General features: G+C 43.7%; 1 protein-coding gene across 2 annotated transcripts in view; it reads right to left on the bottom strand.

The window, feature by feature from the left end:
• The window catches only part of C1QTNF7 (C1q and TNF related 7), a 51,206-nt gene extending 35,722 nt beyond the window's left edge, over positions 1 to 15,484 (bottom strand). The window contains exon 1 of one of the 2 annotated variants that reach the window (XM_064449156.1): positions 15,404 to 15,484. The gene's annotated coding sequence lies outside the window, so the exon portion shown is untranslated. Of the gene's footprint in view, positions 1 to 492; positions 723 to 15,403 lie in introns of those variants that run through there. The other variant, XM_064449155.1, reaches the window with a different exon arrangement.
• Positions 15,485 to 15,887: the final 403 nt, after the last annotated feature.

Raw genomic sequence — 15,887 nt, 5'->3', positions numbered from 1 at the left:
TAAACCTCACTATAAGCACACAAAATCCCACAAGACCACAAGTTCAACACGGGGGTTACACACCACTTGGGTTCACTGACGCCACTTTAAACTACCCTTCTGCTCTTTGTTTTCCTTTGCACACGTTTTGCATTTTCCTGCCAGCTTCCCATTGTCCCTGAAGTTAGAGTAACAAGAGATCAAAGACATCAGACAGTTCTCTGTGCCGATCACAAACACAAAATAGAAACTGTTGGTGATTGGAAAAGCATGCAGAGCCTTCCTGAGCTGCGTACAGATTCTGCTCCTCACACTACTCACAGGCAAAACATTTCTAGAAAGGCAAATTATTTATTGTGCTGACATATGCATATGCACGCTATTCAAAGCAGCAGCAAGACAACAACATTACTAGTATTAGGAAATTCACCTCAAGTTTAGATTATCTCAGAGTTTTTATGAGGCAAGAGAATATACAAAGATTGCTTCAGCAAAATAAAGCCCTTTACTTACATGGCTTGCAAGAGCTCCCAGCAGCTGGAGTCTCTGAATTGCAGTGCATGTAGATATCGTGCTTTGCTGAAAGCCCCCTAACTTTGGCACTGGAGGCGGCACATAACTCACCGGTGCTTCAGACTGATAAATAATTTCCTTTAAAAATACTCGCACAATTTTTTTTATCAGTGGTGCACACTGACAGTAAACTGCAAAACAGAAAGCTTGTCTGGTATTATGAGGAAAGAGTTCCCTCTCAGCTGAATCCAGAAAAAAAAGGAGTCCTTGACCTCGACAACTAGAATAAATCTACTATATCTGCTGGCTCTTTTCTGAATGCATACTTGAGCAGTAACATAAGAGTGAGCGATCGGAGCACAGAAACTGTGGCATGTCATGCTCTGTACCGGTAGGGCACGTGAGCAATGCTCCTAGCGCAGGCACAGCAAAATGAAAACACAGTGCATGTTTTCAGCTTTTATTCATATATTTTAAAAATGAAACGAAGATGACAGGCATCTCTATTTCAGTTCACAGCTCCCAAGTGGCAGCGCTCTCAGCTCTGTCCCCTCTGCTGAGGTTCCTTGTGTTCCAGATGAGCTTACTGCTGACTTTCTATTTCAAACCTCGGTTTTCTTAGAATCTTTGTATCTCAGCCAGGAAATGTAACCCAGGCTGAAGTTTAGCATTTTGGACATCATAAATGCAATGAATTGCCTGCAAGCAAAATGAGTGTTTTTCAGATATTTTTTGTTCTCCTTCAAAAGATCCATTTACTTCTCTTTTTTTTTTTCTCTCTCTCTTTTTCCTTTGGTCTACTTATTAAACATAATAAAAACAAGCACAGCTTTTGGAACAAGTCCTCAATAGAACAAATAGTGAGACAAATATGAAAAGCAAGATAATGATGTAGCTTAAAGTAGGATAATGTAAGGTTTCAGCAAAAAAGAAGTTCCCTGCGCCGTTGTAAAATTTTATTTACAAGAATAAAGACATTACTTTAAACATAGTCATTCAATTCTCAGACAATGAGGACAGAGGTTTTATGGAGAGGATAAAAAAGCCCCATATTTTAGGCATAATAAAAGGAGTAACAAAGAGATAAGAAAGAAAATCGAAGTCCTAATTCATTCCATTGTATTAAGTTGCAAAAGAAGGAAAAAGGGAAACAAACTTACGGTCTAAAATCAAACTTTAAAATATGCAATATTCCTGGCTTTATGAAACATGAAGATTAAAAAAAAGCCCTCAAAACTTTTAATAAGCATTTCTAGCTTAATGAAACAATAGTTGTTAATGAAGAATAATCAAATGATCTCATCTCTCTTGTCTAGTGTGTTATTTCCCTTGTGTGACAATGGACTTCAGAAATCCCCTACACATTTTATATGCGTGTTATCAAGGTTTTTATTGAACCTCAGACTTGAGTTCAGCTTTTGTTGTTGCTTCTTTTTTTTGTAACTTCATTAAGACACTAAAACACATGTACAACTTCAGAGTTGTTTATTGGTAATTAAATTGTCTGTCCCAGTTGTAGCTGACTAATAGCAGTGATCTATTTTGTTGAATGACAGAAGTCTCAGTTTCAATTTAGTTTCCATTTATATCTACTTCTTTTGTCAAATACTGAAACTCTGAGTCTACAGTAAATTAATTCTGACACTTTTCAGCTCTTCCTGCTGTTTTCCCATTCCCTTTCTCCACTAACTTTTTCAAAATATAAGGCACTATCAGACTATATATGTGTATCTTGAATTTCAAAGTATTAGCATTGATTATTTTTTATTATTATTAAAATGCATGTTTGCAAGCTGTTGTTTTAAAACTAGTGTGGGTGGAAGTATTGTTCTTTAGATACCAGACCACTTTTTCTCCACAGTGGGCTCAAGTCTCATACCTAGGGCTTATTTACATAGGTGGGTGCTGAACTCCCCTGCGCTGGCTCCTGCTCAGCACCTGCTGTGCTAGACCTCTTCTCTCTCTGCTAAGCCATCAGTAAGCACATTTTCTCCCTCTCTCCCCATTCAATTTTTCTATTTTTAGAAAATTGCTGTGATTTTTTTTACTTTTAAGCTTGCTTTACGGTGCAGAGGCCTTGTGACTTGGTTTGTAGGAACAAGGCTTGGCACGCAGGACTACTCGCACACGCCCAGGTTTCAGACAGCAGCCCCATGAGTGGGGCTTATCGGGATCCCCTCCAGCTTTCTGTCAGTAATTACAAGAGGCTAAACTTCAACACTTGCTTGGGAGCTATTACCTGCTTCTTTGTGAAGTGTTTTGAAATAAGCAGAATATATACCTAGCTTCTGAGAATCAAATCTTGTCGTTTGCAGTATCTGAAACACACCACTAATTTGGGCTCCAGCTAACTACCCCCCGGCATGACTCGGTTTCTGCCGCAGGGATCTGGCTTTCATCTGAGGAAGCCACAAGCCATCAGGCAGTGCACTTGCAGCTCCCTGTACATGGATGGTGTCATTTCTCCCCCAGGCTGTTTCAACCACAATACAGCTGTGTAATCCCTGCAAGCCTTGGGGCACTGTGTTTTACTGTGGCCACGTGAAATCGTGTCTTGCAACTGGAGGCAGCTGTAGTCTCTGAAAATATTATCTGCTTTACTGAGTATTATATGTGTATTCACAGACTTTTATATAGGAGTTAAGAAAGTGGTTCACAAACCCAGGGTCACAGTTGCAATTGTGGTTGTGAATGTGAAAGTGGAAGCTTGGCCAGGACCCCAGAAGCTGAAAAGCACGTATGAGACTTGTCTGGTGAAGAATATGTCCTGACCTACCACACCAAAAACTTTAAAATCTCTTTTCTATTTTTTTTCCCCTGGTAGAAGTATAGACCCTTATATGTAAATTAAAGTCTTATGTTTCTCGTTTATCTTTTGAACAGCAGAAGATTGGTTGGGTTGTGCTGCCCGCAGACTGGGAGCGCTGTTCTGCTGAGACCCTGAGAAAGTAGGTCCCTATGCCTGATGTGACACAGTCCGTTAAACTACCTTGATCAGACTTTGTTTTGAAACTGATTTTACGCACAGCTTTAAAAAATTTGGGTATCACAGGGGTATACATCCCGGTGGCTGTTATTTCCAATGTCAGCTCTCAAGCCTTTTACAAAGCCCACATTTAGTTAGTTAGTGACAGATGCAACATACGAAGAGTCAGTAGGAACCACACAGCTCGGTTTAGCTATTGCATGTAAGGGCTGGGCCAGAAGGACTGAAACAGTGATTCAGAGGCAATGTAGGATGACGTGGCAGGTAAATATAGAGCACATTTCCCAATATGGTAAAGTTTCATTATCTTTAGATGGTCATCTGGAAATAAACCATGCCATTGATTGGCTCCGTGGAGGTACAGTGCTACCTAAAGGCACTTACACTCTTTCTAGGATTGGGGTGACAAGTACTTTTGGTGGAGGCCATCATGACTTAGTTGGCCTGTCCCTGATGGAGGTAAGCTGTCTCTTGCAGCGCTGCCTCAGGGGTGTGCACCGTGGTCTCCAGTGCTCCAAGAAGATGTATTTGTGGAGGCGCAGCGTTAGAACGGAATCACAGGAGTAATTTGGGTTGAGAGGGACCCTTGGAGTTCGTCTCATCCAACATCTGCTCAAAGCAGGTCTAATCAGCTGGCAGCTGTCTCTGCAGTATGTGCCATGATGACTCTATTATTCAGGGTTTTCCACTCCATATAGAGCACCTGACCTCCATTACCCTCAAGAGCAGGGAGCTGACTCCATGATTGTAGTCCAGAGGGATTTTGCATACCTTACTCCAGGTAATTACCAGCTCTTGGTTATTGCAGTATCTGATCACCCAATCATTTGATTAAACTTATCTGGCATGGAAGCCAAAAAATAATATCTCATTTACAGATGTGGACCTAAGGCACAAGGATGACATTATTTGTCAGAGTTCACACAGTCTGTGCAGAGTAAGAAATTGAGTGGCTGTCTCAGGGCTGGTGTCCTACCTGCTGTCACCTCTCTGTGCATTCCTGCTATTAGTTAGCAGTTATTAATAGCCACCCTGCTATTACAGATCATTTCTTGAGGCAAGGGGCAAAGTAACACAGCACTTGTGAGATGCCAGCTATGTAATAGGTTCCAGTGCTGAAGCTGAAAGTGGGGGAAAATTAAAAAGTGCTAACACAGCTGCTGTACATGTGGTGGGCAGCTGTACTAGGGATCATCAAATGAATGATCATCCTCAAAACAGAGCCCTTCTGACAATCTGGAATGGGATCCAAATTAGTAAAAGCTGGTTTTGGAAACCAGGAAAGGTCCCCATGATCTCCACTGCTGTCAGTGAGAATTCATATTATAATGATCAAAAACGAAATAGAGGTGAGTATTGCTGTAACTTGTTTAAATTGGAGGCCTGGAAAAATATACTTAAGACATCTGGAATCAGTTTTGGTTTTGAAATTCAGTTCATACGTAAGAAGGGCTTGGGAGGAATTGAAAGACAAGATAGTCTTGTCTTGAAATACAAGAAAGAAAATGAAAATGTTTAAACAAGTGGCTCATATGCTTGGTCCTCACACTTTGATCTCACATTTAGCTTTTGGTGAGTAATACTGTTTTATGCATGGTCCCACCAGTATATATAAATATATATGGTGTGTAGGTAGGCAACAGTATGTTACTTCTGGGAAAAAACCAAAAGAATATAGCATGGGTCACAGATCGATGCTAGACTTGTTCTACTTCCTGGAGCGATCCAGTCAGGTTTCTTTGCAATCCATATGTGGATGGCCCATACTGCCAGCCTCTGTCTTGGAAACCGTGCTGCATACCTGCTCAGACTTGCCAAGCCAGCCAAATCATGACTGTGGCAATATCTCATTTAAGGTGAGATGCTAATGGCACTTGTTCACAAGGTCTCAGCTAGTGCAGGAGTTACTGAATAGTGGGCAAGAACGCAGGAGCTGCAAATTCCTGTTGATGATTCAAATTGCACATTAAAAATGAAGAATTCTGACTTTTTAATGTGTAATTTATTTTGATTTCAACATGTCATTAATGCATAAAAAACTAATCTCCTTTTTAAACCTGTAGTGTATAATATCTTGTCTGTATAACTTCTCAGTCTTGAAATCTGAATGGCCAGATCTTGAGCTGACATAACTTGGCACTGCTGCATTGATTGCAAAGGCAGCTTAACTAATTTACACCAGCCGAAGGTCTGGCTCAAAAATGTGCAGAAGCATATATATTCCCATTCTGATCGTGTGGGTGCCACTGGAAGATGACTCAGGACCTGACAGCTACCATGGCTTTATATCCACATCAAAGCTTATCCTTAGGCCTTTTACCATACCCCATGGGGGCTGAACATTTGTTTTTGAATGCTTCACTGAACTATATAATTTAGGAACATCAGCAACACAAACATCAAAACCCATCAAAAGAAAATCTCAAGCACAGATACAAATGTCCTGAGCCTGCACTTGAGGAGATGTGGGATCTTCCATTTGAGAGTCAGGAAGGTTTTTTAGTAAACTGCCTTGCCTCTTAGAGGTCAGGCAACATGAGTGAAGCCTGGAGATGCTTTAAGGCAAGGACATTCTGTCCCTTCTGTTGTGGGGTGTATCTACAGCCAAAAGCAAAACTCATTTCAACTACTGACTAGTTCATCAGAGGTAGGAAGGCAAAATGAACTCCCTGGGAATTAGAAATCATGCTTTCTATCAGTAGCTTGTGTCATTTTCCCATCAAAAGTCTGCTGCTCATGTACCTTCAATATGATAGTAAAACATTATGTTCAAATTTTTGACAGTTTAAGAAAATTGTTCTTTTTCCCACACTTCAAATTGCCCATAAGTTAAATCTGTACCCATTTCTTCTCCACAGCCTTGGAAAAACCAGTCAGAAACAGAAAGCAGTGTCCCAAAATATCATGTTTAAGACACATCTGGAAATACAGAAACCTGGAAATACAGGTTTCCTCCTTCAAATTCATCAGGTTTTTCATCAGGTCTGGAGTGAGCTTGAGGCTATTTCAGACCAAGCTGTTGAAAATATGAAAAAGAAATGTTCCTTTCTTGCAATGAGCTGCAACCAGTCTCCTTCCTGCAAGTACAAGGGTTTCTGACACAAGGGTATCCCTGACCATCCCTCATGAGTACAGCATGAGGGAAGGCACCTCCTTAACAAGGTAGAGAAGATGACACTTAGAGTGTGTATCACCATTTGAAGTGCAGTCCAGTCTGCAAATAGTAAAGGGCTACATCACTGGTACAAACTAATGTGATGGCATATAGTTTCTTCATTTAGGAAAAGGCTTCAAACTAAAAAGCAGATTGCAGCTGTGCAGAATAAACTGGTGCTGGTGCTTTCGTTGTGTTCAGCTTAAAACTGCTTGAGCAATATGGGCTTGTCTGGAATGAGTTAATTTTTTTGTTTGCTTGTTTAGTCCAAAAATAGATTTGTTTCAGCTCTGTTCAAGCTCAGTGTTGTTCCAGTTGTCTTCAGTTTTCTTCTCAAACCCACTGTTTTCCCAGATTGCTTTATGGATATTGTCTATGTGAGGGACGGGAGTGTAGTAGCTGGAGCAGAGCACTGAGCACTCCAATTCCTGCTTTTGGTGCTTCTGTTGAGTCTAATCCTGCTTTGCTTCTGGTTTTCCTTCAGCCTACCTGACATTAAGACTTGATGAGAAGTTATTTGCAGTCCTGCTACATTGTCTAATCCTACCACTTAATAGAAACGATGGGGGGAAGGGTTTCTCAGCTGCTCCAGCCCTAGGAGATGTTGCTTAGAGCAGAAGAGACTGCTGAGGTAAGGAGCACTGGTCATTGCAACAGCATCCCACAGTCATATCACCATTCCTCTGTAAGATTTGATTTCCCATGCCCCTAGCAAAAAACTGCATAGGAAGCTATTTTACGTTTTCTTACAACCTGCTCAGCTGCTGCAATTAAACCTGAGAGCCCAAACTTCCAAAAGCAGCATGCTCTGCCATGGCTGCAGTACGTGCACCCACACACCTGGGTTTACAGGGGCTTATTGTCGTGTGTGAGAGCCCCAGGGGGAGCACAGCCTGTGTTTTGGGTCCCTTTCTGCAGCAGGGGCACTGGCATATGAGGAATGGGGAGCACTGCAGCATCTACTAGGAAAGGACACCTAACTGAACCCTATTTTTAAAGGTGTTACTGAAGAAATTGGTACAGCTATCCATTTCCTATGGAACAGCCTAGGTTTAGCACATCAATGTGCAGATCAAGCTCAGTATTCTTCCTGTTTTACCTCTTAGGTAATAAACCCATAAACCCCTGGGGTTCAGGTAACACCATGCTGATGAGCCCTGCCTCCCTGAGCACCCTATTCCTGGCTGCACAGCAATCTGCAGCCACAGGACCAGCCCTGCTGAGCCCTGGCATCCCCATCCTGTCACCCACACAGGCAGGCGTCCACGGCTGCTGAGGAACCACATGAGGACCCTCTCCCATTCCCACACCAGATGCTTTCTCTTTTGTGGATGCCCAAGCATTTTGACCACCCTACTGCTGGTAGGACTTGCCTTTTCCCATCACCTTTCACAGACACCCAAGGCGCAGAGACCTCCATTGGCAGCCCCCAAATTCTGCCCTTCTGCAGAACTGGGCTGGCTTTGCTGCCATGTCTCCAGGAGCTATTAAGATCTTTTTAAGGCTACTGGGTGGCTGTTACTTCAGTGCTGCCTGTGCATGGCAGATGTGCTGAGGCTAGGTGCCAAGCTGCCTGGAGAAGAGATTTTTTTAATGAATAATATTAATGAATAATAACACAGGCTGTAAGCAGTAGGAACTGGTGGTCTGAAGTAGGTGTCCACAGAAGTAATGTATATTGTTTGTAGGCTGGATGGCTCAATACATGCGCACGTAGCTGTGGCCCCCAACTCTCATACAACATAGGTAAAAATGATAATTTTTTCAATCTTATCTGGACTGCGTTTGGACTCGGGCCCCTTCCCATTGATGCCTTCAGCCATTCCGCTGTGTTAAGCGAACGCTGTTTCTGTGAAAGCTCCTGGCACGGTCCTGCCTGGGCTTTCGAGGGCAGACTTGTCTGGGGGCCACGCTGTGCTCCAGCCTTTGCTCTCAGGCAGCTGGAATGAAATAACATCTTCAAAAGCAAGAAGGGGCGCGCGCTGGAGCTGCTGCTGTGACCTGCCTTTGGCACCCATGCAACTGAGGGCTGCAGTGTCTGTTACACATAAATAATGTTCTGAAGGCCTAAATAGATAAATATTAGAGTTGTTGATGAAAGGAAGCAATGCCAGCCACTTGGCCATCTGAACAGGAACATGTCCCATGCCTCAGGTTGAAAAAGCTTTGAATGTTTAGGGCTTGCAAAAATTAGAGAGAGGAAGCGTTCTAATGATATCTGACACATATTTGCTTCATTCATGGACAAATTAACCTTAATTATCCAATTTATAAATCAGCTTTAAGTGGAAGGGCCCCTCCTCACCCCCCACTGCTGCATATTTGGGGGATTAAGTTGTTTGTTTTTAGTGATAAATTAAAAACATCTGCTTCCGCTGACATGCTGGAAAAGAGGCATGTACAGCAAAGCGGCTCCAATGCTGGGGGGGTTTCGGTGCCCTGGCACGGTCTTGCCAACCTCTGGCCACGGGGTCTGAAAGGATCAGGCCCTTTCCCCTCTGCACAGGGGCTCAGGGGGGCAGGGGAGAGGCATGGCTGCTGCTGGGGTTGCTCAGGATGGCTGCTGGCGAGGTTGGAGCAGTGGCAAGCGTCTCCAGCAGCGTGTGCTCGGCAGAGCCTTCCTTTTAAGGGTGTCTTGGCAGTTCTTCTGTGCAAGAGAAACTGTTTCTGCTATGGGATCATAAAGTCTTAATGCCAAGGAATCCAAACCTTGTGCCAGAGTCCCTGCAGAAGTCGCTCAAGCATGAGCAACGATGGCAGTAAGCAGTCTGGCCACCCCTTCTGATGAAGAAAATGGTGATATTTGAAGGAATGGAGATGTTTTACAACCCTGGAGTATCTCCCCAGCAGTGATACAACTTCCCAATTGCCAAAGCAGGTTGGAAACAGCCAAGAGACACATCACGTCAAAACACTTCACATGAGCTTTCACCTCATGCAAGAGCTATGAAAATAACCCTCCTGCTTACAAGCTATTATCTGCAGAGGTGGAAAGCTGGGGCTAAATTCTGCCAGGTGCAGCAATCCAAATATACCCTGGGTATCCATGGAGCTGCACCCATGACAGACCCAGTCCGTGCATCCCCCTATGCCACTCCACCAAAGGGAACCGCGAGGCTTGTTTTGACTTCAGTGTGGCCTGGATCTCACTGTGGGGTTTTAATACATGCCCTATCGGGCTGCAGAAACAGATGGTTTACACACACCAGTCAGACATTTTTTCAGCCTTTGGCAATCAAAACTCTCAGATGCCAGCACTGGTCTGCAGGGACAGAGCACGCCTGCAGAAGAGGAGAAACCAAGATGCTGGGTGGTTTCTGACAAATTCTGTACCTTAGATGATCTCTTTTTCTGCCTGGATATTGTCTCCAGGTGGGTTTAAGGATTATGTGCATTTAGCCAAGGTTTTCCAATAATCTATCGTATCTGTCAGAGCAAGAAACCCCAGGCAGATTCAGTGCATGCTGTCAGACTGGCTGACAGTACAGGTCCTACAAGTTGGACACCTGACTGCACAGTCAGGTGTGATGCAGTTGCAATGTAAATGTATTTCTGTCTGAGAAATTCCAGGCACAGAAATTTTGAACATTAGTTCTGCCTGAAGCAGGCCACAAAATCAGGACTGAGGTGAATGGCCCCTTGTTGTGCAGAGGAAACTCTCATTTCTCCTTAAAAAGCTGAAGGCAACCTCCAGTGCAGCCTCCAAAACCCCATTCCAAAGTAAAGCATTGTAATCCATCTGTAAATCTTCAAATACAGTGAAATGCAGCCCATGCTCTAAAGAAACTAAAAAAATACCCACTGCACACCCATGGACCTGGATGTGCAACAGAGCCCTCCTGAGACCCGGGCGCCAGCCCTGGGCAGAGAGGGCCTGCTCTCTCTGGAGTGCAGGAGGGAGAGGAGAGGCAGCAGGACAACCTGTCTCACAGCTAGCCAGGACCACTGACCCTGCTTGTCCTGCCTATGCTGTTTTCTTCTGCCTGACTGCCCATGTTACTTGATCTTTGCATTCCCATGAGGGACACTTGGTACATGATGTTGCTGATGGTGAAGTTGAATAAGGAAAGGGGATAGTTTTTTCCTTTCTCTTCTCTTTACCCAAGAGAAGTGAAAATTTCCTTCCCCCAGGAGAGGAGTGGGGCCTGTGACCTGGAGTCCAGGCCTTTATGCTTTGCTGGAGCGTAGACCATCCTGTTCCAACCCCCAAAATCACTACATCTCTCTGGAACAATATCTTGCTGCCCCACCACAAAGCTGGCACTCAGAGGTCATCTGCAGACTTGTATTGCCAGTTTCTAGCAGGAACGTCTGCACTGAATAACCAAAACAGTAACTGAAGAGACACCAAAGCAGTCTCAGTCTTCCTCCAGCCACTGGGAAATCAGCTATAGGAAGAGGGTAGAGGAACCAAGGGGAAGTTGGAGACAAGTAAAGACGTGTGGGACTGGGAGAGCTGCTAAAGCAGGGCTGTGATGAAAGGCTGTTCTTGGTTTTTGGGACCAAAAAAAGACAGGCTCTGGAAGACTACCTTCAGAGCATATCTGTGCCGAGCTGGAGCTCAGAAAGACTCAAAGGAGCCAATTGCTCTGTAAAAATAATACCGACATGGTGTCTGGAATAAGCAGTGGATGCAAAAAGCAGCCTAGGTGTTTCTCTGTTAAGTCCCAAAAAAGCCACTTCCACTGTTTAGTGACCATGAAAAAGGACTCGAAACCCGCAGTGTGGGATGTGCTGGGGAGGTGGGCTCAATCCCCAGGTGCATTAAGGTACAGCAGACTGGCGCTATGCAGGAACATCAGTGCAGGGCTAGCAAGGCTGGCGTAACATCAAGTTTTTATAGACTGCTGAAAAAGGAAAAGACTTTTGGTCCTGAGTTGTAACTGCTAGTGAGAATAGCAGACACATGTTCTAGCACAGGGAGCATCTCCCTCCAAGAAAAAGGAGTTTTCCTGGAGAAATCCACAAGAAGTTCAGAATTTTTTTTTTCCAAAGGGTAAAAAAAAAAAGGAGGTCCCTCTCTCAGCAGCTCGCAGATCTGGTACCCCCATGCTGCGCTGACAGAGTGCCTGTGCTGGCCCGGACGCAGCCATGAGGCCCGTTGGACCAACAGAAAGAGGTGGGGTGAGCAGGCTGGACACACACCTCTTCAGCTCTGCCCTTTGAGCCCTCCTTGTTTTTATAGCATCGTCACTCCCTGTTTTTATTGCACATTTTTTACACTACATTTCAGGTCCCACCTCCGTTATTAATACCCTCTCCACTCTCATTTCTCCTGAGAGAAAAATAACTTTATTGCAAGAATGTGGCAAAACTGAGAGAAATAAAACAGTGCATGAATTACAATACATCCGAAAAAAAGCTCCCCTTACTGAACAGTTCCTTTCCTTCCCCAGCTTTAACCTCAGACTCTTGCCAGATGTTCCTGTTTGTTGCAGGGTGTCTGACTTTGGGTTTGGGGTCTCTCCAAAGGGGGAGGGCAGAGTGTAAGCTGAAAATAGGATGGGTGGCCTGACGGTGTCCAAACACAGTCAACTATCTCCATTAAATCTTGTTTGAGATTTGGCCTCCACTTCTGTAGGCCCCATTCGGGTCTGAGAGACACGGTACTCACACAGTTGAGGAAGACAAATCCAGTAGATAGACTGAAGACGAGCCAATCAATACATTTAAGCCAGCACAACATATGGACTCTCACATCTCTCAGCCTAGGAAAGATTGCTCTCCACAGATTTCTTCTAGGTTTGCCCAGACAAAGTGAAACATCCCAGCCAGTGAGACTTTTCCCCTCTTTCCCTGTGGATTATTTTATAACTGTATACTTCTCACTGCCAGGATCTTTTTCACATTATGCACAACCTATTCTTCCCCTTTTAAAATGGTCTCCATTATCCTCTGTGTTAAGAATTGGTTTCTATTAAACAGTTCTGCCGCCCCCAACACATATACCTCACACAGAAATGTGTAGACTTTGATCATATTTTCATATTCCCCCCACACCCCAAGGTTTAGTGAAACCATCAAGTGTCTCTGAAGACTTGAGTCAGGTCCTCTGCAGTTCTGCCTTCATTGCTTTGAGCTTTCCCCTCTGCATCTGACATCAGGTGAAGCTTGAGGCTAGACACGCAGGGACAGATTCACACTGCTTTTCCAAAATGAAAACTGAATCCTGATTTATGAAGAACCTGAACAATTTACTTCAGCGTGGGAAAACCAGAGTAATCTGGATTTCTTCTTCACCTCAACAGAGAAACTACCCTACTGGTCTGCATCCCTTACTTTAGAGAGACTGTGAGCAGAAATGAATACCTTTTGCTGACAGTTGCAGCCTGATGCCTGTAACTAAAATGTAGATCTGGCCAGTAATTATCTCACTTGCAGCCTTTATTTTCTGGGTATGATTGCAAAGACAAGCCTGCAAAGCCTCTAGATTTCTCTGCCAAGGCAATTGCATGATTTCTTCGCTGTCTTTTTGACTAACAAAGAATCCACTTCAGCAGATAACATGGAGTTTGACCTGTTTTGTATCTGTGATAAGCAACCTCTAGGAATCAGAAACACTATATTTTTTTAACGCCTCATATTTGTATAGAAGGTTGCAGCCTTAGGATTTTCACTCCCCTGCAAGGTTAAGTTTTTCTGGCCAATCTAAATTGGCATTTTACCACCTGCAGCGTGTCTCTGGGAACACAGATGTTCTTTTATCATGCAATCACAGTATATGTACTGTTGCTGTAGCATCTGTTTAAGAGGCCTGGAAATTAGGTTTACCAGTGCATGTGCATAGGACAGACCTGTGAATGGACATGTCACGGAGAATTAAGGATGTAAGTCACTCTGTCACAGTGAATGGGACAGAGGATCTTCTCCTGCAGGTATGCAAACCCAGCCCTCGGGATACTGCTCATATGTGGATTTCCATCCACCTTCTCACCTTTTCATTATGACTGAACTGTAGATAAGTGCAATAGTAAAGTATGGAGATGACAGAGGGATGAACCAATATGAATACTGTGTTCTTCATTTGCATTATTCCCTGTTATTGCTGCTGAGCAAGAAGCCGTCCCTGTGGCTGAGATACTCCGTTTCAGAAACCATCTTGTCTGCTGTGTCACTAAGCAGGCTGGAGTGGGACCAGCCTTCACCACCCATCACCTCTCACATACCCGTCAGTTTGGTATTACGCAGCATTGTGGAGGAAGGACAAGGACTAGGCAACCACTAAGCGAGGGAAATACAATTCCCAATCCCCCTGCTACATAGTCCTTGCCCAGGTGACACCTGGTGCAGGCGCCCCCAGGCCTACCTTTCCAGAGCTCGGTGAGGATGGTGATGGTGGGCTTCCCACTCAGGACAAAACTTAACCCAGGGGCAGCTTCATAGGGAGCCAGGCTTTCAGGTTTTTCTCCATGCCAGTGGGCAGGCATATCAGCTCATCCACTTCCAGTTTTGCTTTTCTGCACCCTTTCCTCTGCCCCATGTTTCTGTACATTTCTCAGGCAGAGCATGACCCACAGGGACACAGCATCAGGGGAACTGGCAGCTCTGCATTCCCACCAGGGAAAATCTGCTTCAGTAGCACAGCTGAAGTTGTACCAGGCCAAGGAAAACAGGCAGCAGGCACTGTAGGAAGATGGGATTTTCTGCCTCTTTAATGCACCATGCTATATAGCACTGTAGTTGTGTGATTTCTGAAGCAGGTTGCTGTTTCTGTAGTCATCAGTGTTAGCAAATTTCCGTAGCTTGCACGGCTCCAAGGGCTGTGGGTAATGTTGTGCTCACACCCATATTTTCCTAAAACTTCAGCCTGAAAAGCTTCATAATTTCCTTGAAAGTGAGTGGGTTAGAGAAATTAGCCACCATTGTGAGTATCAGGTTTTGGGCAGCTGGCATTCAGGCGAGCCTTGCCTCAGCCTCGCCTGGATAATGGTGAGCAGAGACCCAGGGGAAAAAAGGGAACAAGAAACTGCTAATCTATTTACACTCTCACCTAACCAGACTAAGGTTGTGTTTAATCACTTACACCCAGCATTTCATTTATATTTAACAGCACACATTCTCTCCCCAGTCTGCACATAGGCACAAAGCATACTACCAGTAGCAGTGGAAGCACAAAAAGTTAAATGACCTTGAAAAAACCCAACCAAACAGAAGAAACAGCCTAGCAAAATAATAAACAGCTATAATTGTGAGAGTTCAATAAGTTAAATGCAGAAGCTTAACTTTGCAAGAGCACAACCCTGATGCAAAATGATTTATTTGGTATTTACAGATTTTTTTTTTCCCAAAACAAGTTTCTTTGAAACCATAGCAACAAAGGTTAAAGTGAAGATTTGGAATGATGTTGGAATCATTCACGAGGGAAAAAACAATAATCTCTGTTTTGGGTTGATGGAATGCAAGATTAAAGCTAAATAGAGAGAAATATTTCAAAATATTTTAGACAATTAAATCACCCTAAACCCTGTGAAATGTAGGCATTTAAAAATATTTTTTTGCCAGAAAATTTTGTCCTTGATTTTTTAAAAATCTGTCTGGTAACTTTCTGATGGCAAAGCTATGTGCATAAAGTCCGAGTTTATTACTTTTCTCTTACAAGACAAGATACATAAACAGATTTCACTGAAGCCATACTGCAGTCGATTTCTAATGGAATCACATGTATCCCAGCAAAAATCTGCATTCTTCTGAAAGGTTGCTCCATTGCATTCCCTTCTTCAAATGCATTTCAGAGAAGTCAGAATAGGAAAGTAGAATCAATTACAACTTACCTTTATGCTTGAGTAAATGACATCAGATTTTTCAGGGGCAGCGTCGTAAGAGTTGTAAATTCAACCAACAGGTAATCGTTGGTGATTCAAAATCCTTTAAAACAAATTTAAACGGCGTGATGACAAGTAATGTACTTAGTGAAAACTTATTTGAAGCTTGATGCTCTTGTATTGAGTTTAGTAACTGTCTGTCTCAGCTAAATAAGCTCCCACTCCTTTCCTTGGATACTTGCCAACTTTTCTAATTTAAAGCAACTGTGAGCTTGCTGTTAAACTCCTGCTGGAAGGAGCTCAATGTGTACCACAGCGCAAGCAGCAAGTGTGTGCTCCAGACTGAAGCAGTATGACAGAGTCCTAACAGGACCTGGGGCATAGCCTCCCGGAGGTAACGTTATATCATCTTTGGAAAGCATGATAGGGTAAGTTGTCTCCTTCTTGGTAAAGACACAGAGAAGAGGAAAAAATCATGCTTCTTCTGGCATGT

This window comes from Phalacrocorax carbo, chromosome 4 (assembly GCF_963921805.1).
Source record: "Phalacrocorax carbo chromosome 4, bPhaCar2.1, whole genome shotgun sequence".
NCBI lineage: Eukaryota > Metazoa > Chordata > Aves > Suliformes > Phalacrocoracidae > Phalacrocorax > Phalacrocorax carbo.
Note: the sequence above shows the minus strand (reverse complement) of the source record. Positions and strands in the feature narration are given on the sequence as shown.